This window comes from Chelonoidis abingdonii, chromosome 1, assembly GCF_003597395.2.
Source record: "Chelonoidis abingdonii isolate Lonesome George chromosome 1, CheloAbing_2.0, whole genome shotgun sequence".
Classification (NCBI taxonomy): Eukaryota; Metazoa; Chordata; order Testudines; family Testudinidae; genus Chelonoidis; species Chelonoidis abingdonii.
In genome coordinates, this window is record NC_133769.1 from 143,718,329 (window position 1) to 143,740,941 (window position 22,613).

At 46.9% G+C, this 22,613-nt stretch overlaps 1 long non-coding RNA gene across 1 annotated transcript; it reads left to right on the forward strand.

The window, feature by feature from the left end:
- Positions 1-4,621: 4,621 nt before the first annotated feature.
- Positions 4,622-9,683, forward strand: LOC116823839 (uncharacterized). The gene is made up of 3 exons (XR_004373508.2): positions 4,622-4,641; positions 5,933-5,960; positions 9,558-9,683. It is a non-coding gene; the product is annotated as an uncharacterized LOC116823839 (long non-coding RNA).
- Positions 9,684-22,613: the final 12,930 nt, after the last annotated feature.

The window sequence follows — 22,613 nt, forward strand, 5'->3', positions numbered from 1 at the left end:
GAACAAAATTTAGAACCTTCAAACTGAATGACAATATGAGTCATGGAGAATATGTGTATACATTGTGTGATTTGATGAAAAAATGGGTCTGGGGTTGGGGACAGAGAGTAATAAACAGTTGTTTGATCTTTTTGCACTGGAGCAGTTCCTAAGCATATCTTCTGAAGAAGTTGAACAAGCTGTTTGGGATGAATGAATCCCTAGGCCCTCTCCAAAAAGCAGCAGATGTGACTGATTCCAGTGCATACAGTGGGCACATGCCACAGAGGGGAGGGACGAAGCCCAGTGTTAAGGAGGCAGGGGAGTTCTGTTTTGTCCCTGGGAAGAGAAAGGGTAGTTGGGAGCCCAGGCACTTATTTCCCCAGAATGGATCCCCTCCTAGAAATTATGCTCACAGACCCCTCCTGTACGGGAGAATGGTCCAAGAAGGTGTTTCATGTGGGAGTCCACTGAACACCTGAGGAATAATTGCCCTACAATAAGGGAAGTTAAGCTCACCTCCCACTGTACAATGCACCTGCCATTATAACAAAGTACCTCTGGGACCCTGATTAATTCTGTGAGGTCTGACCCATTGGAGAAAGACACCAAATTTATTAAAGTTGCCAAAGTGAATGGCAAAGAATGTCTAAGGTGCAGAGATACTGGTTCTCATATCTCTCTTGTCTGGGAAAGCATGGTCAAAAATGTTTCCTGGCTAGGAGATAAAACTCCTGACTTTGGAAAGATTTTAAAATTCCTATCCCTTTGGTTAAGGTACATTTGGAATGGGAAGGTTTAGTGGGTACCTTAAAAGTTGGGGTGCTGCACTGTATTCCAGCAGCAATGCTTGTGGGAAATGATATTTTGTCTTTTTTAAAGCGGTAAGTGGAGTAACTCACACCAAAAAAGAATACTGTTCTGTGATCTCAGGAGAGAGCGGTGCAGACAAAAAGGGTTCTATGGGGGGAAAGGAGAGCCCCAGCTCAGCAGGAAAAAGCAATGTGCTTCCAGGTGTGGGCGGGGCCTGTAGCCTATAGATATTTGCTAGGTATGGCATGGGTATAAGACAAGTTAAGACAAGTAATGTAATGAGCCTACACGGCTTGTAAGACAATAGTTTAGCTAAACAAGGCGTAAGGCCCCAAAAGCCTTGGCATAAGCAGCTAGCCAGGAGTAACCCTAGATCATAACATATCACAAGAAATGGCAACAACCCTCATCACTTTCTGAAATCCAAAGAGGAAAAGGTTTTCTCCAGATGGTAAATTTGTGGCTGAGAAATAAATCAAAGGTGTCAATTCTCTGTCTCTCCTCCCCACTCTTTCCTGCGAGACGAAACCTCTCTGGAAGCCACTGGAGGATTAACTCCCAGATTATAGGTTGCTTAGTCTCTGCTCATTTGCCAAGACTGTCAATGCAGGGCCCTGTGCGTGGCGCTGTCTGAGTGAGTGCTCTGTATGGCTCCCCTGGAGAGGTCCCTCTTTGTGGCTGGGTGTGTGTCCGTACCTGGGTTAGCTAACATAGATTAAAATAGCCAGTGAAGACACAACATCTTGGGTTTTAGCTCAGTTTAGCAGCTCACGTTAAAGCCTACAGGGGAGCTTGGGGTTGAACTAAAGCTGATAACGCAAGTTAAAGCCAGAGTTGCCTGGTCTTGAATGCTATTTTGACCTAAGTTAGCTAACCTGAGTTAGCCCCAATTTCTGGGGTTGTGTCTTCAGTAACTAGGATGCTTTCCTTCTTTAGCTCGCTCGAGGGCTTGTCTACACATAAACTGCGACACTAGCACCGCTGCAGCTATAGTGCTTCAGTGAAGATGCTACCAACAGGAAGAGTTTTCCTGTCGGTATAAATAATCCGCCTCCTAGAGAGGTGATAGCTAGGTCGAGTGGAGAAGTCTTCTGTCAACGTAGTGTTGTCTTCAGCAGGGGTTAGGTCAGTTTACCAGCGTTGCTCAGTGGGTGTGGATTTTTCACACCCCTCAGCGACATAGTTATGCTGACCTAATTTCATAGTGTAGGCCAGGCCTGAGTTAAGAACATGCTTTCCACCCCTCCTCCCCCCCACAATGAAGACATATGCTGTTTGTTCTGGTGGGTGGAGAAGGATTCCATGAGCATTCCTGGTGCTGGGTGGCCCTCTGCAAGCGAGGAAAAATTTTAAAAAGGTAGCAGGAGTTGTATTCCTAACCCTGCCAGAGCCTAGACTCAAGGGTTTAGTCACTCCAGAGTAGTGACTGTAATCTCTGAGGGTCAGAAACAGGTTACTCTACTTTGAGGGCCTAATTTTGCCACCTTCTTTACAATGAGTAGTGCTGTATTCTGTGAGTAGTCCCACCTAAAGGTATATCTGCACTTAAAGCACTATAGCAACACAGCTGCACCGCCGTAGCATGTCAGTGTAGGTACTCCCTACACTGACAGGAGGGGTTCTCCCATCAGCATAGTTAATCCAGCTCCCTGAGAGGTGTTAGCTAGGTCGATGGAAGAATTCAGGGAATTTCATCCCGAGACTCATAGCTTTGCTGATGTAAGTTCCTAGTGTAGATCAGCCCTTGGTCAATGGGACTACAGTAACTCTTCACTAACGTTGTAGTTATGGTCCTGAAAAAATGTGACTTTAAATGAAACGATGTTAAGCAAATCCAATTTCCCCATAAGAATTAATGTAAATGGGGGGGTTAGGTTCCAGGGCAGCTTCCCCTACTTCGCAAGCACCAGGGGCGGGGGGCTTAACCCTCAGCCCACCCACTGTCCCCCTTCCCCCAAGCCCCCACCCTTGACCCGCCTCTTCTCCCCACCCACCTTCTCCCCCTTTACTTCACACATTGCATCCTGGCTCCTCACCTCTCCCTTCCCTCCCTTCTAAACTTCGCAAGCCAGCTGATTGCCGAGTTCAGGAAGCAGGGGAGAGAGGGGGAGCCGGCGTGTCGAGTCCTCGCTCCTCCCTCCTCCCTCCAAAACCCCTCAAGCCAGCTGATTGCCACGTGCAGCAGGTGGGGATAGGAGGAGAAAGGTCCTGATCCACGGGGTCTGCAGTTGGGCGGGAGGCGCTGGGGTGGAGGTGTAGGAAGGCTGCCAGCTGTGGAGAAAGCACGCAGCCAAACAACGTAATAGTGGAGCATTGCATGACTTTAAATGAGTATGTTCCCTAATTGATCAGCAATGTAACAACAAAACAACGTTAAGCGGGACGACTTTAAGTGAGGAGTTACTGTAATTGCTCAAAGTAAGGTCTACACTACAGGCCTATATGGGTATAAACACCTTGCACAGAGGTGTGAAAAATCTATACCCTGAGTTAATGTTGTTATACCATACTGACCTAACCCCTGCTGAAGACAACACTACGTTGACAGAAGAATTCTCCAGTTGATTTAGTTATCACCTCTCTGGGAGGTGGATTATTTATGCCGACAGGAAAACTCCTCCTGTTGGCGCAGGTAGCATCTTCACTGAAGCGCTATACTGGAGTACTTCTCCCATCGTCATAGCTACTGCCTCTTGGGGAGGTGGATTAACTACACTGATGGGAGAGCTCTCTCTTGTTTGCTTAAGCCACGTCTACACTACCACTTATGTCGGCAAAACCTATGTCACTCAGGGGTGTGAAAAAACCACCCCCGTTAGCAACATAAGTTTCACTGACAGAAGCACCAGTGTGGACAGCACTATGTGGGAGACCTCCCGCCGACGTAGCTACCGCCGCTTCTGGAGTTGGTTTTATTATGTCAACAGGAGAGCTCTCTCCTGCCTGCATAGAGCGGCTCCATGACAGAACTTACAGCAGCGCAGTTGCAATGGTACAGCTGTGCTGCTGTAAGGTCTCTAGTGTAGACATAGTCTTGGAGCGTCTTCCTTAAAGCACGATAGTGGCGCTTTACGTGTAGACTTGCCCCAAGATACTGTAGCCTCATCTAAGTCAATAGGACTAATTCAGTGGTGCACAAACCTTTCCAGTCATGCCCCCGTTTACCGTTTATGGAATTTGTCCCGCTCACCCACCCACACAGCGCTGTCCGGTGTCATTTATGTCCGTCAGGGGGATGGCTTTTGTACTTGTAATACAGAGGTTCCCAAACTTTTTTTTGCTGAACCCCCACTTCAGAGCTTCATGTCCCATGCACACACTCCTCTTTTTGACAGGGTTATGTACTCACAGGGGCTGGGGGTGGGTTGCTCAGTACCCCAGGGGGTGGAGGGTACTAACCATGGGGCAGTTGAGGAAACCTTCCACTCCTTGCAGCAGTCTGGCAGTCTTGGCTGCTTGGACCCAGCTCCCTACCCATCTCAGTCCCCATCTGAACAGGACATCACTGAAGGGCCAGGGTCTGCAGGAGAGTGAAAAGATGCACTCTTGAGCACTGGCCTCCTGCTGAACAGGGCCCCCTGCTGACTCCAGCCTTTCAGAATGGTCCCATCAGGGCTTTGTGCCCCCTATAACCTTATCGCACCCTCCCAGGTGCCTGTGCCTCAGAGGTTGGGAACCTCTGGACTAATTGCTCAGCGTAAAGTGCTACTGAGCATGCATAAGCATGGTCCAAAAGTTTCAATGCTCAGGAATAGAAACTGAAAGAGAGAAAGCATCTCTATAAAAGAAGACAGCCCCAGATGCTGGAAGTATAACGAGAAGAAGCCATGGCTGCTGGCACAGGGAAAGGTAAACAGACAATACTAGTGTGTGTATATTTCTACGCACACATTATTATATGTGTATTATTATGTGTGTGTGTGTGTGTAGCAAGTATCTTTGAGGGGGTGTAGGTGTGTCTGTGGGTTTTTTTTGTTATATATCAGTTAATATATTTTGAGATTTCCCATATGGTTTTTAACTTATGATATTAAATTTAAAAATGGTAGATAATGGCTTTCGAGATGGGGAGGAAGTTTCATTTTGTTAAACATTATTTAGAAATATTCAGGACACATTCAGGTTCCCAAGATCTTCTCAGAGATTTGTATAAAAACAGAACAATGATTTGATTTATTTTTGATCTATCAAGAAATCTAAATGTGTTTTATTTATGTTGTTAATTTGAGAAGATGAAGGGGTAGGTGGCTGTCTGGCTGACTTCTGGTGGAACAGATGATTTCGCTGCTGCTGAAACGTATTTTAATTATATGTATGGCATAATTCATTGTGTTAGGATGCCTAGGACCTTGGACAGGCAGTTTTCTAATTTTAGTTCTAAATAAATAAATAGAATTTTCCTCTGTGAAGTGAATTGAGGAATGTGAGACAACTCCTGTCTCAACCATAGAGGTTGGCCCCCCAGGTCAGCATTAAGGCCTATTGGTGGAGTAATTTGGGGGGTCTGCCCAACGTGAACCTGTCAGTCATTAATGAGCCATGAGTCCAGAGCTTTTCGTCAGCACTAAATTGATACCAACAATTTTTAAAAAGTTGTGAATGGCCAAACTCAGGTGAAAAAAAAACAAACAGAAAATCAATGGAGAAAACAAAAGGTTTGATTCTCAAATCTACTTCTGTCCGTCTCCTTATTACTGTGGCCAAGGAAGAGACAGACCAATCCCTGGCTGCCATTTGTGTCTTGGACTATAAACAGGGGTTGAAGACCAGATTCTGCTCTCCAATATGCTGGTGTAAATTAGAAGTAACGCCACTGAAGTTAATGAAGTTCCATAGATACAAAACTGGTCTGAGATCACAATCATGTCAATGTGTATAAATAGCTGATTAAACTCACACACAGTTAAACTGATCATCAAATTTAAGCGAGGCATTTCTCCCCAGGAATTCTGGGTATTAACAGGGACCTGGAAGCTCCATTCTTTCCAAGCCTGAACTTGAGGATGATAGATAAATAGATTTGGTGTGATGCGCTCTTGTGATCAAAAGGGTTAAAGATGAGAAGTAGGTAGGTTCCTGGTTTGTTCTGAGTTTCTGACTCTACCAGATGACAGGTGACTATCTCATCTTTTTCCAACAGGTGACTCAGCCAGAGGCACCAACCCAGGGTGAGAATGACAGTTCCATAACCCCATACTGGCTGACCTCCCAATGATTTCCAGAGACAGTCGGAGCTGGGAAGTTGTGAAGCTCCTTTCCCTTTCAGCATTTCTACCCTAGATCTGTCTCTCTCCCTTTCTCTGTTGCCCAGTTTCACTGCTTTAATCAGTACTGACCTCAGGGCCCCAGTGTGGTGCCAGGGGATGCTGTGCTGCAGAGAGTGGGGTGGGTGACCAGTGGGAGGGGCTCTCTCCTCTGAGTCAATGCTAACCCGTAATGCCCCAGTGTGGTGCTAGGGAATGCTGTGCTGGAGGATGGGTGACTCAGCAAGGAGTGTGGTGTTCAGCAATCACTCTGGTCCCAACATGCTTGAGGGAGATCCACTGTATTCAGTGACCAGGTCCAGGCTTCTCTGCATGACAGGTCATGAGCTTCTGCAGCGCCCCTCTTCCAGACTGCCTGTCTGGGAAGCGATCACTCTTCTAGATACAATTCCCAATAACATGTCTTCTTTTCCCAGACTAATTTAATAAATAAATAAATAAATAATAATAGCAACGCTTAACAAACCACATTGAAATAACACCCAATTCCAAAAACTTTTAATCAACCTACTAACTGAACTTAAAAAGTGTTCAATTAACCTCTGACATGCCCTATGCCATTGCTTGGGTCTCCTGTGAAATACCAGTGCTGCTGCTGTCAGGAGGCAATGAGTCCATCTCTTTTGGTGGTGTTATGTCTGGGGTTCAGTTGTCTTAACCTGTTCTGATTGTTGCCTTACTTAGGCCTTCACCGGCAAAATAGCAAACTCAGGGCCCCATATCTCCCTTCCTTCACGTTCCTTTCTCCAAGTTGGAGAAAGTGTTGCTTATTCCTCCTCTGTATGGGTCTGTCTAGGGTGACCACCTCATACGACTGCATGGCAATCTCTTGTGACATCACTGCTGTTTGTGACCACTGATTCCCATCAGAGATCCATCATGTTCATGAAGTGGTGGCAGTTCCTGGGACCCCAAATCATACTGATTTTTGTTTAGCTTTATCTGTCTCTTTATATATTTTTTGCAAATCCCCAGTTCTTCTGACATCAGCTTCTCTCATTCCAGGCATTTTAGTTCTCAGCTTTCTGTTAAACAAAATGTCTGCAGATGGCCACATGTGATTCATTGGTGGAGTTCTGTAGCTTCTTCCAATAGCCACTCCATTATTTTAATGCTGTTTTCCACCAACCCATTGGATAAGGCCCAGCTTGACAAAGCCCTGGTTGGACTAGATCCGAGATCTCAAACTCAAATCACCACGAGGGCCACATGAGGATAAGTACATCGGCCCGAGGGCCGCATCATTGACACTTTTTTATATTAAGGTACTAAAGCCCCCCTACACTTCCCCTGGCCCCGCCCCCACTCCACCCCTTCCATGAGGCCCCGTCCCTGCCCTGTCTCTTCCCATCCCTTCCCCACCACCATTCCAACCCCTTCCCCAAATCCCTGCCCCTGCCCTGCTTCTTCTCTGCCTCCCCCCCGAGCGCATGGCTCCTCACTTCTCCCCCCTCCCTCCTGGAAAACGCTAAGCGCTGCCAAACAGCTGTTTGGCAGCAGGGTAGTGCCCGGAGGTAGGAAGAGGAGCGAGGATGCTGCACGCTGGGGAGGGAAGGGGGCATCAGGGGAGGGAAGCTTGACGGCCACAGGAAATAACTCGGGGGGGTGGGGGGAGGGTGCGGGGAGCTTGGCAGGCTGCAGCAAATAATTCCGCGGGCTGCGTGTTTGAGACCCCTGGACTAGATGACCTCCTGAGGTCTCTTCCAACCCTAATTATCTATGATTCTATGATTTGGGATAATTGGAGCCGACGGTTACATGTCTCAACCCAAATCCCACCGCAACCTGCTTAAAGTCATGCTTAATAAACTGTGGCCCATTGTCAGACATTACTATGGCCTAGCAAAAAGAGATTTGATATGCACAATCAGCTGTTTAGTGGTACTATCTTCTAGTAAGGCTATCTCAGGGAAGGGAGAGTACACAGTTTTTTCCAAACAATGTAAACATTGCTCTGGGGTGAGGAGGGGCGGCAATTTTTCCTGTGTCACCAGCACAGGCTCTTTTGTTTGACTTGGTCTGTAGTCTTAGATATGTGTCAAGTCTTGACAGCTTCCTCAATATCGTTGTTCATTTGAGGTCAGTATGAAACATTGCAGGAGCAAGTATCAGAGAGGTAGCTGTGTTAGTTTGGATCTATAAAAAGCAACAAAGAGTCCTGTGGTACCTTATAGACTAACAGAAGTATTGGAGCATAAGCTTCCATGGGTGAATGAATACCCACTTCATCAGACACTGCCATGCGTCTGACAAAATGGGTATTCACCCATGAAAACTTATGCTCCAATATTTGTTAGTCTATAAGGTGCCACAGGACTCTTTGTCGCTCATGGTAGGAGCAGAATTCTATAATTGTACTATAAGAATTAATGTATGATTTGATTTCATCCTGCCAGCCACCTTTTTAAATAGCAAAAAGGAATGACCTTCTGGGACTACGGAATTCTGTTTCCCATATGCATTACAAGTTGGGCCCTTTTAGTTCTTTGTTTTAAGGTTTAGTTAGTAAGAGACAGAATCCTGTATTGTGTCTATGTTAAGTAGATTAGGGGAACGTTGAAGGCCTGGGCCTCAATGTAAATTGTTTTGGTTATAAAACTTAGCAAGGTTTAATTTACAGTCTTTTTGCTCAGTATAAAATACTGCTGTTTGTATTCTCAAAGGTCTCTGTAAAAAAATATATAAATAAAAACTGCATGCGTCAGGGAAAAATAATGTGTAAAAGCCATTATTAACCAAATAATAATAATTAAAAAAAAACACTTATCAAAACTTAACACCAAAAAACCATCAACGCGCATCCAGAATGAAAAAAGGGCAAATTACTAACCCTAAGGTAAAAGCTAGCACCTCTACCAACAATTAATTGAATCAAATCCAAAATAAAATGACCCTCTCAGAAATGTTTTAAAATATTTACATCAAAAAACTACCCCAATTAAAAAGTAACCGGTCATAAACTAACACAGCAAAATCCATCAACTTCAGCAACAAAAACAACCTATAAAAACAAAATGCTTTGCCATAAAACTTTGGGTTTGTCTTGCCACTACTCCAGGAGCATCAAATCGCAACCAACAGAGCCTGGCTCCCCTCTGCGACCAATCTGGCTAGCCACTAAATTAATCCAGGCTCTGGACTGGTAACTATAACATCGACTGGTGGAACTGTGTGCATAGTGTGTGTGTGTAACTACAAAACATATGCTAACTGCTGTATTCTCAGTAATGCAATGTGTTGCCTTCTCCCTATAAAAAACTCTTGTGTGCTTTGTTTAAACATAACAACATGTCTAGGCCTTCTCTTAGATTTTTCAATCGCTAAATGACCATCATGTATTCTTTTTAACATATTTTTCTGTAACAGCTTAGGGTTCACCATCCTGGTGCCTTTAAACTAAATCCCATTTAGGATTCAGATGTTCCCACTGAATTGGTACTAGGGAGTGTGAACATGCTGTCCCAGCCACCCTGTGCTAAGAGCCTTCATTGCTTTCTACAGAGTCTCATTCTGAGCAGCAACTCTGGCGATCACAGCCCCATTTTGACTGAGATTGGACAAGGTTTTTTTAATCAGGTTGACGTGTACAATGCCTAGCTCTGGACTTTGCACTACTGCACAATTGTCAAATGCTCTAAAGGGTAAGTCTGCAACCACCATCTTTCTCCCAGGTTTGGATTTGATTTGCATATCTTACATTTGTACCAGGGCAGTTAATTAATCGCAGTTAACTCATGCGATTAACTCAAAAAATTAATTGCGATTATAAAAATTAATCACAATTAATCACAGTTTTAATCACACTGTTAAACAATAGAATACCAATCGAAATACTCTGCGCTGGTTAGGCCTCAACTGGAGTATTGTGTCCAGTTCTGGGCATCGCATTTCAAGAAAGATGTGGAGAAATTGGAGAGGGTCCAGAGAAGAGCAACAAGAATGATTAAAGGTCTTGAGAACATGACCTATGAAGGAAGGCTGAAAGAATTGGGTTTATTTAGTTTGGAAAAGAGAAGACTGAGAGGGGACATGATAGCAGTTTTCAGGTATCTAAAAGGGTGTCATCAGGAGGAGGGAGAAAACTTGTTCACCTTAGCCTCTAATGATAGAACAAGAAGCAATGGGCTTAAACTGCAGCAAGGGAGATTTAGGTTGGACATTAGGAAAAAGTTCCTAACTGTCAGGGTGGTTAAACACTGGAATAAATTGCCTAGGGAGGCTGTGGAATCTCCATCTCTGGAAATATTTAAGAGTAGGTTAGATAAATGTCTATCACGGATGGTCTAGACAGTATTTGGTCCTGCCATGAAGGCAGGGGACTGGACTCTCGAGGTCCCTTCTAGTCCTAGAGTCTATGTGTTCCATTCTATGCATCTGAAGAAGTGAGCTGTAGCTCACGAAAGCTTATGCTGAAATAAATGTGTTAGTCTCTAAGGTGCCACAAGCACTCCTGTTCTTTTTTCAAAGAAATAGTATTTTTCAATTCACCCCATACAAGTACTGTAGTGCAATTTCTTTGTTGTGAAAGTGCAACTTACAAATGTAGAACTTTTTGTGACATAACTTCACTCAAAAACAAAATAATGCGTTGGACTAGATGACCTCCTGAGGTCCCTTTCAACCCTGATCATAGGCATGCACAGCACATTTCATTAGGGTGTGCACCCAGGGAGACCCACCCTAGCCAGGCCCCTGCCCTGCCCCATCCACTCCCTCCTACTTCCCACCCCCTGACTACCCCCCTCAGAACTCCCAACATCCCCGCTCCTTGTCTCCTGACTACCCCCTCCTGGGACCCCTGCCTCTAACTGCCCCCCAGGACCCTAAGCCTCCCTGCTCCTTGTCACCTGACTGCCCCCCTAGGACCTTACCCCCTACCTATCCCCTGACTATCCGGACCCTTATCCACATTCCCGTCCCCAGACTCCTGGGACTTCCACGCCCCAGCCAACCACTCCCTGACCCATGACAGGACCCCCAAAACTCCCGACCCATACAACCCCCCCTGCTCCCTGCCTGCCCCAACTCCTCTCCACACTCCTGCCTCCTGACAGCCCCCCCAGAACTCCTGACTCATCCAACCCCCTGAGCTCCTTGTCCCCTGACCATCCCCTCCAGAGACACCCCCGACCCTATCTGCCCCCCTGGACCCTCCTTGCTCCGTCCCCTGATTGCCCTGACCCCTATCCATCCCCACCCCCTGACAGACCCCAGGACTCCCATGCCCCATCCAATCTCCCCTGCTCCCTGACTTCCCCCTCCAGAGATCCCCCCGCCCAGGGGTGGCAGATTTGTAGAAACTTTGGTGGTACCCAGAACCCGCCCCCACTCAAACTCCACCCTCCACCTGCCCAAGGCTCTGGGAGGGAGTTTGGGTGAGGGAGGAAGTCCGGGCTGCATGCCCTAGGCTGGGGCAGGGGATTGGGGTGCAGGGTCTGGGAGGAAGTTTGGGGATGGGAGGGGCCGGGGAGAGAAGAGGTGCAAGTTCTGGGAGGGAGTTTGGGGATGGGAGGGGTGCAGAGGGATGGGGGTGACGGCTGTGGCTGCAGATGAGGGATTTGGAGTGTGGGGGGGTTCAGGGTGAGAGTAGGGGTGTAGGGGGTGAGGGCTCTGTCTGGGGCTGAGAATGGGAGATTTGAGTCATGGGAGGGGCTCAAGGCAAGAGTAGGAGTGTGGGGGGTGAGTGCTCTGGCTGGGGCTGGGGATAAGGTGGTTGGGTTGCTGGAGGGGCTCAGGGCTCAGGCAGAGAGTTGGGGGGTGAGGGCTCTGGCTGGGGCTGGGAATGGGAGGTTTGGGGTGTGGGAGGGTCTCAGGGCTGGGGCAGAGGATTATGGTGTGGAGGGGTGAGGGCTCTGGCTGGGACTGAAGATAGGATCTTTGGGGTGCTGGAGGGCCTCAGAGCTCGGGTAGAGGGTTGAGGTTGAGGGTGAAAACTCAGACTAGGGGTGTGGACCTGGGGTGGGGCAGATCTAGGGATGAATTTGGGGTGCAGGCAGGCTGCCCCAGGGATGGGGCCAGAGTGGAGGACTCCCCCCAGCCCTTTCCCTGCCAGCAGCAGCAAGCTCTGGGGGAGGAGCCCCCCTTTCCCACCCCCCCAGCTGCACACTCACCCCCACCACTGTCACTGCATGTGCTCCTAGGGCCCCTCTCAGGTCCAGGAATTTCTCTCAACTCCCCCGTGGTGGGTGCTGGGGGGTGCTGTGTGCACCTCCTCCCCTGCTGTTGCCCCTCACTGTAGCCTCACTGGTGGTGAGGGATGGGGCTGCCTCCTTGCCCAGCATGGGGCAGGAGTGGTGACTGTGTGTGTGGGGGCTGTGCTGCTGGAGGATCCTGCCAGAAAAAGGAAGGGTTTGAGGGGGAAGGGCAGGCTCAGAGTCAGTCTGCCCTGGCAGTTGACAGGTGGGGCAGTAGGACCCTGCAGCAGCAGTTGCTGCAGGAAGGCAGCTCTGCTCCGAGGCCCTGGAAAGGTGAGCAGGGGCAGCAAGTTGGGGACAGGGAGGGTGCGTGGGGGCCACAAGTGGGGACACCCGGCCCCAAATATCCTGCCCCCTTTCCCTTGACTGCCCCCATCCCTTATCCAACGCCCCCTGCCCCGTGACCCCTTACCATGAAGCTCCTAGCAGCATGTCCTGCTCCATGCAGAACCAGACACGCTACCCCATGGGAGTGGACAGCCCCGCCCCTCAGAATGCTGTGAGTGCGGCGGCAGGGCTCCAGGGGAGGGAGGAAGGCAGGGAAGGGGTTCAACTTACTACGTTCGGCCAGGTGCTCCAGCCTGGGAGCGCAGACCCTGCGGCTTGCTGCGCCGGAAGAGTGGAGCCATTTGCCCACCCCTGCATTAGGGTGTATTCTATGATTCTAAAACTTCAGAGCCTACAAGTTCACTCAGTCCTACTTCTTGTTCAGCCAATTGGTAAGAGAAATGAGTTTGTCTATATTTACAGGAGATAATGCTGCCCTCTTCTTATTTACAATGTCACCAGAAAATGAGAACAGGCATTTGCATGGCACTTTTGTAGCTGGCATTGCAAGATATTTACATGCCAGGTATGCTAATGTGGAAGTAGAGAAAGAACTGACAGGAATTTGTAGGGAATCTTAATGCAAGACAGTCTCTGTTAGCAAGAGTTAGGCTAGCTGTAACCCTACTATCATGAGATTTGTAGAAGCAAGGATTGTGTGAAGCGAGTGGGAAAGAACTGTGGGAGAAGTCGTTTCGATCTTGTGTCAGCAACGAGGAACGTAAATTGGTGTCTAAATAGAAGTGAGAAAAATAAGATATCAGGATGACCTATGTATAAACAAAATGAAGCTGTTGCCTATTATTGTATGTAACAAAAGGTATAAATGCTTGCTGTAATTGTTTATCTTTTGAGAGACCTGCCTAGGAGGGAGAAACCCTGTGTCCTAGGGCACTCCCTCCCTCTGTGTAATTGCTTGAGAATAAATAAAGTATCTGACTCTGCTGCACCCAACCAAAAAGTGAGAACTGAGGTTTTCTCCGATGCTAAACATACTTTGGCCACCATTCCAGAGGACATGCTTCTATGCTGATGGTGCTCGTTCAAAAATAATGTGTTAATTAAATTTGTGACTGAACTCCATGGGATAGAATTGTATGTCTCCAGCCATGTTTTATCCACATTCTGCCATATATTTCATGTTATAGCAGTCTCAGATGATGATCCAACACGTTGTTCATTTTATGAACACTTTCACTGCAGATTTGACAAAACGCAAAGAAGGAACCAATGTGAAATTTCTGAAGATAGCTATAGCACTTAACCCAAGGTTTAAGAATCTGAAGTGCTTTCCAAAATCTGAGAGGAACGAGGTGTGGAGCATGATTTCAGAAGTCTTAAAAGAGCAACAACTCCAATGCGGAAACTACAGAACCCAAACTACCAAAAAAGAAACTCAACCTTCTGCTGGTGGCATGTGTCTCAGATAATGAAAATGAATATGTGTCATTCTGCACTCTTTGGATTGATATCAAGCAGAACCCATCATCAGCATGGACACATGTCCCCTGGAATGGTGGTTGAAGCATGAAGGGACATATGAATCTTTAGAGCATCTGGCATGTAATATCTTGCAACGCGGGCTACAACAGTGTCATGTGAACACTTGTTCTCACTTTCAGGTGACATTATAAACAAGAAGCAGGCAGCATTATCTCCTGCAAATGTAAACAAACTTGTTTGTCTGAGTATCAGACGGGTAGCTGTGTTAGTCTGGATCTGTAAGAGCAGCAAAGAGTCCTATGGCATCTTATAGACTAACAGACATACTGGAGCTTGAGCTTTCATGGGTGAATGCCCACTTTGTCGAATGCATGTCATGCATCCAACCAAGTGGGTATTCACCCACGAAAGCTCATGCTCCACTACGTCTGTTAGTCTATAAGGTGCCACAGGTCTCTTTGCTGCTCTTGTTTGTCTGAGCGATTGGCTGAACAAGAAATAAGACTGAATAGACTTGTAGACTCTAAAGTTTTACATTGTTTTATTTTTTAATGCAGGTTTGGGGTTTTTTTACATAATTCTACATTTATAAGTTCAACTTTCCTGATAAAGAGATTGCACTACAGTACTGGTGAATTGGAAAGTTCTATTTCTTTTGTTTTTTTACAGTTCAAATACTTGTAATCAAATATAAATATAAAGTGAGCACTGTACACTTTGTATTCTGTGTTGCAATTGAAATCAGTATATTTGAAAATGTAGAAAACATCTATAAATATTTAAATAAATGGTATTCTATTATTAACAGTGCGATTGATCGCGCAATTGCAATTAATATTTTTAATAGCATGACTAATCACAATTAATTTTTTAAATCTCTTGACAGCCCTAATTTGGAGCTAAAAAAATAATCTCTGTATTCTAAGATGCGTGGGGTGTGAGGAAGGGTGTTTCCCAGACCAAGCTGGCAGTTGCAATGGCTGGTTTATGGTCACTTTCAGCTAACACAGGCCTCCTATAAATAAAGGCACGATACTTTTTGCACCTGTGTGCTAAGGCCAAAGCCACTTCCTCTGTATGGGCCTTTTGAAACTCAGATTTTGCAAGTGCCTATGTGTGTAAGCCACTGGTCTCCAGTTTTGGCCTTGCTGCTGTAAAATGCCTGTCCCAATACCCTCCTTGGAGGTGGCTCAGGCATAACTTTGTTTTGCGCTTACTGTCTAGTACCTCAGGACTCGGGCCTCTTTATTAACTCCTCCAGTTTCTCAAACTCTTTATTAAGTGTGTCATCCCATGTCTGTTGGACATCATTGCACAGTAGCATGCTCAGGTTGCTGGTTTGGGAAGCTAGATTAGGCACATGTGCTCTGCTTTTCTAAGGGCACCTGCCAGAACCCTGCTGACACATCCCATGTAGAAAAAGAGTTCACATCCCCATCAGCCGCGTCCCCCCAAATGTCTCCTCTTTTGAGGTTGTGGGAAATGTTCCCTTTTCACATATTGATTTAACTCTTTTGGGTCCATACAGAAGTGAAGGGTTCCCTTCTTTTTTTCCAAAATAACCAATGAGTGTACCCCTCTGTTGGTTCCTCTACTTGCTCCATGATTCCCAGAGCAAAATGCCTATCCAGCTCCTCTTTTAGCCTCTTCCTTAAGGCGAGGGTAACTTTCCTAGGGGCATGAGTTGTGGGGCAGTTGGGCTCTTCAGCTCTACTCTGTCGCCTGGAATACATCCTCAAACTCTTTCTCAATTATTTTGATCCGCTGCCCTCCAATGAGTGCACCACTTGATGAAACCCATGACTAGACATGCTTTTAACCCAATAACAGGGGCTCTTTATTACAAAATGTACCTTTTCCTGTGTATTATTTACCCATACATCCAGTTCACATATGCCTTTAGTGGGATAAGCTCACCATTGTAAGCCATGAATTGTACCTGTTTATTTTTCTGTATTTGTGCCATTTCTTATAGTGTTAATATCACTGGGGGAGTTTTGGCACCACATTGGCTTGTGCACCTATGTCCACCTTATTAACCTATGTCCCATCTGCTTGCAGACTGGCAGGCCAATCATCTTCTGCAGCAATGCTGCCCATTGCTCCTATGACGAATTCAGCTGAGCTAGTGGGTCTGTGATCGTTTTCTTTGTCTATGCCTGTGGTTCTCAACCCATTTATCATTGTGTTATCTGGGAGCAGGTTGAGAAACACAGCAGACCCCCTGCCCCCAAACCACCCTCACAGACCAGTCAGCCCAGGGCCTCCCACCCGGAGAGCTCTCCACAACGTGGGGTCAAGAGTGGAGCCCTGGGTGGGGAGGTAGGTGGCAGGGACCCCGGACCCTGCTGTGCAGGGCCAGGTGGCAGCCCTGACCCTGGACCTGGCTGCTTGGGGCTGGGTGGCAGGGCAGCTGGGCAGCAAGCCGGACCCCAACCTCACAGGACAGGCCTGCAGTCCCAACACTGATCCCCGATTCTGACCCCATGGGGCAGCCCCCAGACCCCACAGGGCCAGCTGGCAGCCCCGGGCCCCCGCGACGCGGGGCTGGCCGGTGACCCTGATCCCACCGCGCCAGGCTGGGCAGCCTGGACCCCACTGCACTGGGCATCCAGGAACCCAGACCCCACACAGCCCAGTGGCCTTTAGCACACAACTGGACCACAGCTGTGTGATAATTGGGCTGCACGCGGCCCACGGGCTGCAGGTTGAGAACTGCTGTGCACATTCTGCTACTGCTTGTGTAACCCTTCTTCCCCTCTGAGTTGGCAGCAACAAGGACCGAGTTCAGTATCCAGGGGTTCCGTTTCAATAACACAATGCAAAAATGGCTTGAGCCCCCACCCAGTGACCTGGGACAATTGCATACTGTCATGGTACAATTCCCCACTCTGAACCTTAGCGTCCAAAAGATGGGGTACCAGCATGGAATTCCTCTAAGCTAATTGAAGCTACGATAACGCAGCTTGAAATCCTGGTTAGCGCTAGCTGCAGCCAATCCAGGAATTTCCATGTGCGTGGATATACCCTTCTCGAGTACCCCCCAATACCTTGCCAGAGAACGCCAAGACCAGCATCTGCTGGAATCTGTAACGACAAGGAAGAAAGCCGTTTCCCTCACTCATTGCCATCTCCAGGCTTCCCCTCCCTGGGTTACCCTGGGGAATTACTGTTGATTCAAAGCTCCTTGAATCTTAAACAGAGAGGAAATGTCACCTTCATGCCCTCCTTCTCTTTTCCGCCCTCCCAGACTCTCCCTGAGAGAGAAAGTAATCCTGACACAGAGAGTAAATTAGCCTTCTTCTCCCGTTGCCCTCCTTTCTCTCCACATGTTGGCCTTGGTGAATCCGACCCGTTCCCGCTGGGGTCTCACGACCAGCGAATAAAAAACAATTAGGCTTCTAAACAAGAAAAAGCTTTAGCTTAAAGACAGAATGGTAACGAGTTAAGAATTATCTCGTAAATTTTTAAGATGGAAATAGTGTACAAGGGTTTTTTAGGCTAGTAGGCACTGGGATCCCTCACCAGCCTGCTAAACTTATTCAACATACAAATTATAAATCCTTTTTAGCAAAAAACTCACAAATTTGGAAACTCCTTTCAGCCAGAATACAGCAATTAGAACTCCTTTCCCAGCTCAAATGCCGCCATTTTGGCAAATAAAGAAACAAACTAAGTCCTAACTCGCTTTATCCTATCTCATATCTCACTATTTTAACCTATCAGAGATGCAAGTATCTAGGGAGATTGGAGAGAAACCTGGTTGCACATTCTGGTCCCTCTGAGCTCCCAGAGTGACAACTAACACAAAAACTAACAGCACACACAGAAATTTTCCTCGCTCAAGATTGAAAGTAACCTGTCTCCTTGATTGTCCTCACTGGTCAGAGTGCGGCCAGGCTTACGAATGGTTAACACCTTTTATAGGTTCAAATGAATAATCGGTCTGTTCATTTAACGTACTATCTGTTCTATGAGACATTACATGCCCTCAGCCCATTAGGAGCAGGTACTCCCCTCTCACAAGCACAGAGTCTGAGTTAGCAAACCTTGTTAATAAAAGGAGGAAACAATGCTAGATACTTGTAGTAAACACCACAAACAGGATTATAACAAACATAACAAAAACCAGCTCCAAATACATTTTGGTCAATGTCTTTCCCCTTTAGGGTCTTAAGTCTACCCTCAACAGGCCAATAACCTGAAAGTCTCTGGTCAGATGCTACTCCAGAGTTCAAAAGGTTAAATCGCAGAGGTGTTTACCGCCTACAGTAGGTGGATTTAATGGGTGGGGGGCGCACAGACGGGTTGTAAAGAGCCGATTACTGGGCCAGGCCAACTGCCGCTCTCCAGGATTTCTGCTGCGCCTTCCCACGCCATCTTGCATATCAACACTTGCTGTCCTCGCTGACCTGAAACTCGCTCATTGCGCTACATTGTTTATCGGCTGTCCAACCATGCTGCTACTGCTCGCTCTGCGCTCCTTAGCGATAGATCTTCAGGCTCCCCCACTAGTTAACACAGCACTCAGTGATCTCAGCTCAGTAAGCTTAGCTCTTAGTGATTTCAGCTCTTAGTGATTTCAGCTTGTAGTAGGAGAGCCCTGGTGCTGGTGCACCATTGGCCCAACGTGAATTCAGCTCAGCAGCCTCTAGATGGACTCCTAATAGAATCAAAATTAGCTCTACTCTTCAACAGTGGAGAGAAGAGGATGTGCAATTGGTGTTCCAGGCCCTCAAAAGGGGCCCATACCATCATGTACACACACCAGTCCCCAACCTCTCTCATTTCAATGGGTTTTGGCACCTAAGTCCCTTGTCTAGCAAGTGCTACTTAATTATATTGAGACATCTCTGTCATAAAGCAATCTCATAGTTCCTCATTCACATAATCAGGGTGACAACACTTTATTCCTCCTGCCCCAATAACAAAGAAATTGGGGATCCCAGAGCTGTCAAAATAACCATCCCAGGCTGCCATGGGCTATGCTAGGTGGGGTGGGTGTGCCAATGCAAATACCTAAAATCCCTTTCCACACTCCCCATAATTCACCATCAGATGTCAGGGTAAAGCTCATCCTGACTCTGCTTACACTTGCAAACGCCTGCAGAGTGATGTAATTCACTGCATTTCCTGCACCTTTTCCCATATGCTGGGCATTGTCCTGGTTTGTGCTGGCTGTCACAGCGTGTGCAGCTCCATGTGCTATTCTTGCTTGACTCTGACTTGAGCTCCCTGTGTCTTTCTGCCTCAGGTATATATTTTTGCATTATTTTGGATTCTCTATCATGTCTACCGTAGTAAGATGGGGCCCCGAAACAAACTGTTTTGTCAGAGGCCCAGTCTGAGGCCTGAAGCCTGAACCAAAGTACCTCCAGGCATTGCTAAGCAAAAGCTGGGCTGTGAGCCTGAGGCAGGCCCCACTCACAGAAGTTGGTGAGAAGAGGGTTGTTAGAAGCAGGTGCATTCACATATAAGTGCCAATAAGAGGAACTTGTGCCAGTATGGCACCTGGACAGCCCGATACAAGGACACTCCACAGACATAACAAGGAACAGGCAGGAGCATCTTAAAGACAGGATCAAAAGGACAGCACGTTGGATAGATCTGTTTGTCTGAAACAACATAATTAAAGGGGGAGACAGCACCCTAATGAGCCAAGGAGCTGTACTTCAGTACGTCAGGAGGTATGAGTAATCTGTCCTGTAACTGTATAAAAGAAGGTCCCGGAGTGCGCATCTTTGTCCAGCCTAAGGGGCAGTGGAGTGTCCCGCCATTGAGCTGTGTCCATTGCCAGGGGGCACGTATTTGTAGTATGTCCTGTAGAGTCTATAGGAAACTATTACTGTGCTTCGTTTGACTATAAACCTGACTCGGGTTCCTTCATACCTTAGTAGCGTCTGTGGTCTTTGGGGCTCTTTCGGAGTTTGCTGTGTCAGCTATCTGTGCAGAGCCGGGGCAGCACACAGAGGGAACACGTACGCAGCTGACTGTTATCATCGAACAAGAGCAGAGCACCACACTGGTAGCTACTGACAACATCTACAGTGTCAGAGCACTGTCCAGCCTTTATAAGCTTCATTCTACACTGGGTGTCTTCCATTCCTTGGCAAATTCTAATTGCCTTGACAAGGGTTAATTCTGGGTCTCTCAGTAACTTTTTCTGAGTTTTTTTGGTTCATATTCCAATCACAATCTTGCCTCTTATCAGGGGCTCAGTTAGCCCCCCAAAACTGCCAGGCTGGTTCTTCAGTCTTAGATCAGTCACAATCTCTTCTATAGATTTACTTTTTCTTTGTACCCTTTGTACACCTCACCCTTATGTCTCATTTTTACATAGTGTGTATTGCACCTTCAAAGCTGGCCCTCTCTGCCTGTGATAACTGAACACATAATGTGCTTCAGAACTTGCTATCATCAGAAATAAGGCTGCCTTTTGAGTGGCTTCCTTTTCAGTGGCTCTCATTGCTTGCATATACAGAATGAGGCACTGTTCAAATCTCTTAGACTCATAGAATCATAGAATATCAAGGTTGGAAGGGACCTCAGGAGATCATCTAGTCCAACCCCCTGCTCAAAGCAGGACCAAACCCCACTAAATCATCCCAGCCAGGGCTTTGTCAAGCCTGACCTTAAAAACCTCTTAGATAGGAGATTCCACCACCACCCTAGGTAACCCATTCCAGTGCTTCACCACCCTCCTAGTGAAACAGTGTTTGCTAATATCCAACCTAAACCTCCCCCACTGCAACTTGAGACCATTACTCCTTGTTCTGTCATCAGGTACCACTGAGAACAGCCTAGATCCATCCTCTTTGGAAACCCCCTTTCAGATAGTTGAAAGCTATCAAATCCCCCCTCATTCTTCTCTTCTGCAGACTAAATCAGCCCAGTTCTCTCAGTCTCTCCTAATAAGTCATGTGCTCCAGCCCCCTAATCATTTTTGCTGCCCTCCGCTGGAGACTCTTTCCAATTTTTCCACATCCTTAGTCTACAAGAAGAAGGGAGCAGCAGAATATGCTCTGGATTCCGAAAAATTGAACTTTGACTCCTCAGGGAATGATTTAGAGGATCCCCTGGAACATAACATGAGGTGAAGGTGTCCAGGAGGCGTGGCGTGTATCTTTAAACGAAGCTTATTGAGTTGCAGGAACAACATCCGATGTTGTAGAAAGATCTGAGACAATATGGCAGGAACCCGACATCGCTTACAGTGAAATCCTTGCTGATCTTAAACACCACAAAAAAGAGCTATACAAAGAAGTGGAAGCTGGACGAACACTGACCAGGAGGAGTAAAAAATTATTCTCAGGCATGCAGGAGTAATCAGAAGCAATCACAATTGGAGTTGCAACTAGCAACGATTTAAGAGTAACAAGACGGGTTTCTTCAGTATGTAGCAAGAAGAAGGGTGTCAGGGGAAGTTGTGCATCCTTCTGCTCATGAGGAAGGAAAGCTAGTGAACGGTGTGGAAAAAAGCTAATGTATCAATGCTTTTTTCGCCTCGTACTTCACAACAAGGAGCTCACAGAACTACTAGTACTGGACAGCACAGTAAGGGAGAAGTGACCAGCTCCTCTGATGGAGAAGAGTGGATCAGGGCTATTTAGAAAACTGGACGCGCACAAGCCATGGGCGATGCGCTGCATCCGAGAGTCTAAAGGAGGTTGGCGTGATTGATGCGAGCCATGCTTGCTTTAAACCATCATGGCGATTCGGGGGTCCGGTCATATGACGGAAACAGACAACTGTATGCCCATCTTTCAAGGGGAATAAGGGGATCCATGGAACTACAGGCCAGCAGCTTCACCTCCGTCTCTCGAAAATACATGGAGCCAAATCCTCAAGGAATCCATTTAGCCCTAGAGACGGAAATATCAGGAACATCAGCATGGATCCACCAAAGCAAGTCCTGCTCTCACTAACCTAGTAGCTATTCTATAATTAGATACTGGCTGTGATGGGAGCTTGGACGTGTGTATTCCTTGCTTAGCAAAGCTTTTATATGTCTCCCATAGTTTCTTGCCAGCATAAGAAGTATGGATGTATGATTGGACTATAGTCTGATAGAAAGCTGGCTTGGTCACAGCTCAACATAGTGATCAATGTCCATGTCTAGTTATGGCGCGTATAGAGCGGAATGCCTTACTGGATCAAGGTCATTGGGGTGTTTTGTTCAATATCTTCATTTGATTGTCGAGGATGGCCTGGATTGCACTCTCAGCAGCTGCTTGATACACTTAAACTGGGAGGATCGTAGATACCTGGAATAGGGATACATACAGAGGACCCTAGACAATTAAGATTGGGCCAAAAGAATTCTGGATCGAGTCTAAACAAAGGCAAGTTGCACGTAGAGACAGAGAATTCCATGCACTGCATGACTAGGACCAAGGCTAAGATCAGTTGTGCAGAAAGGTTACAGTGTTCGAGAGGGATATGAGTCACAGTGTGCCCCTTTTGCCAAGATAATGGCATTTGCTGGTGATAAGTCAAGAGCCATGCAGCAAATTGAGGACTATCTTCCCCTCTACTTTCGATTGGTGGCTCATCCCTACCGTTCCAGTTTTGGGACCCAGACATTACAAGAAGC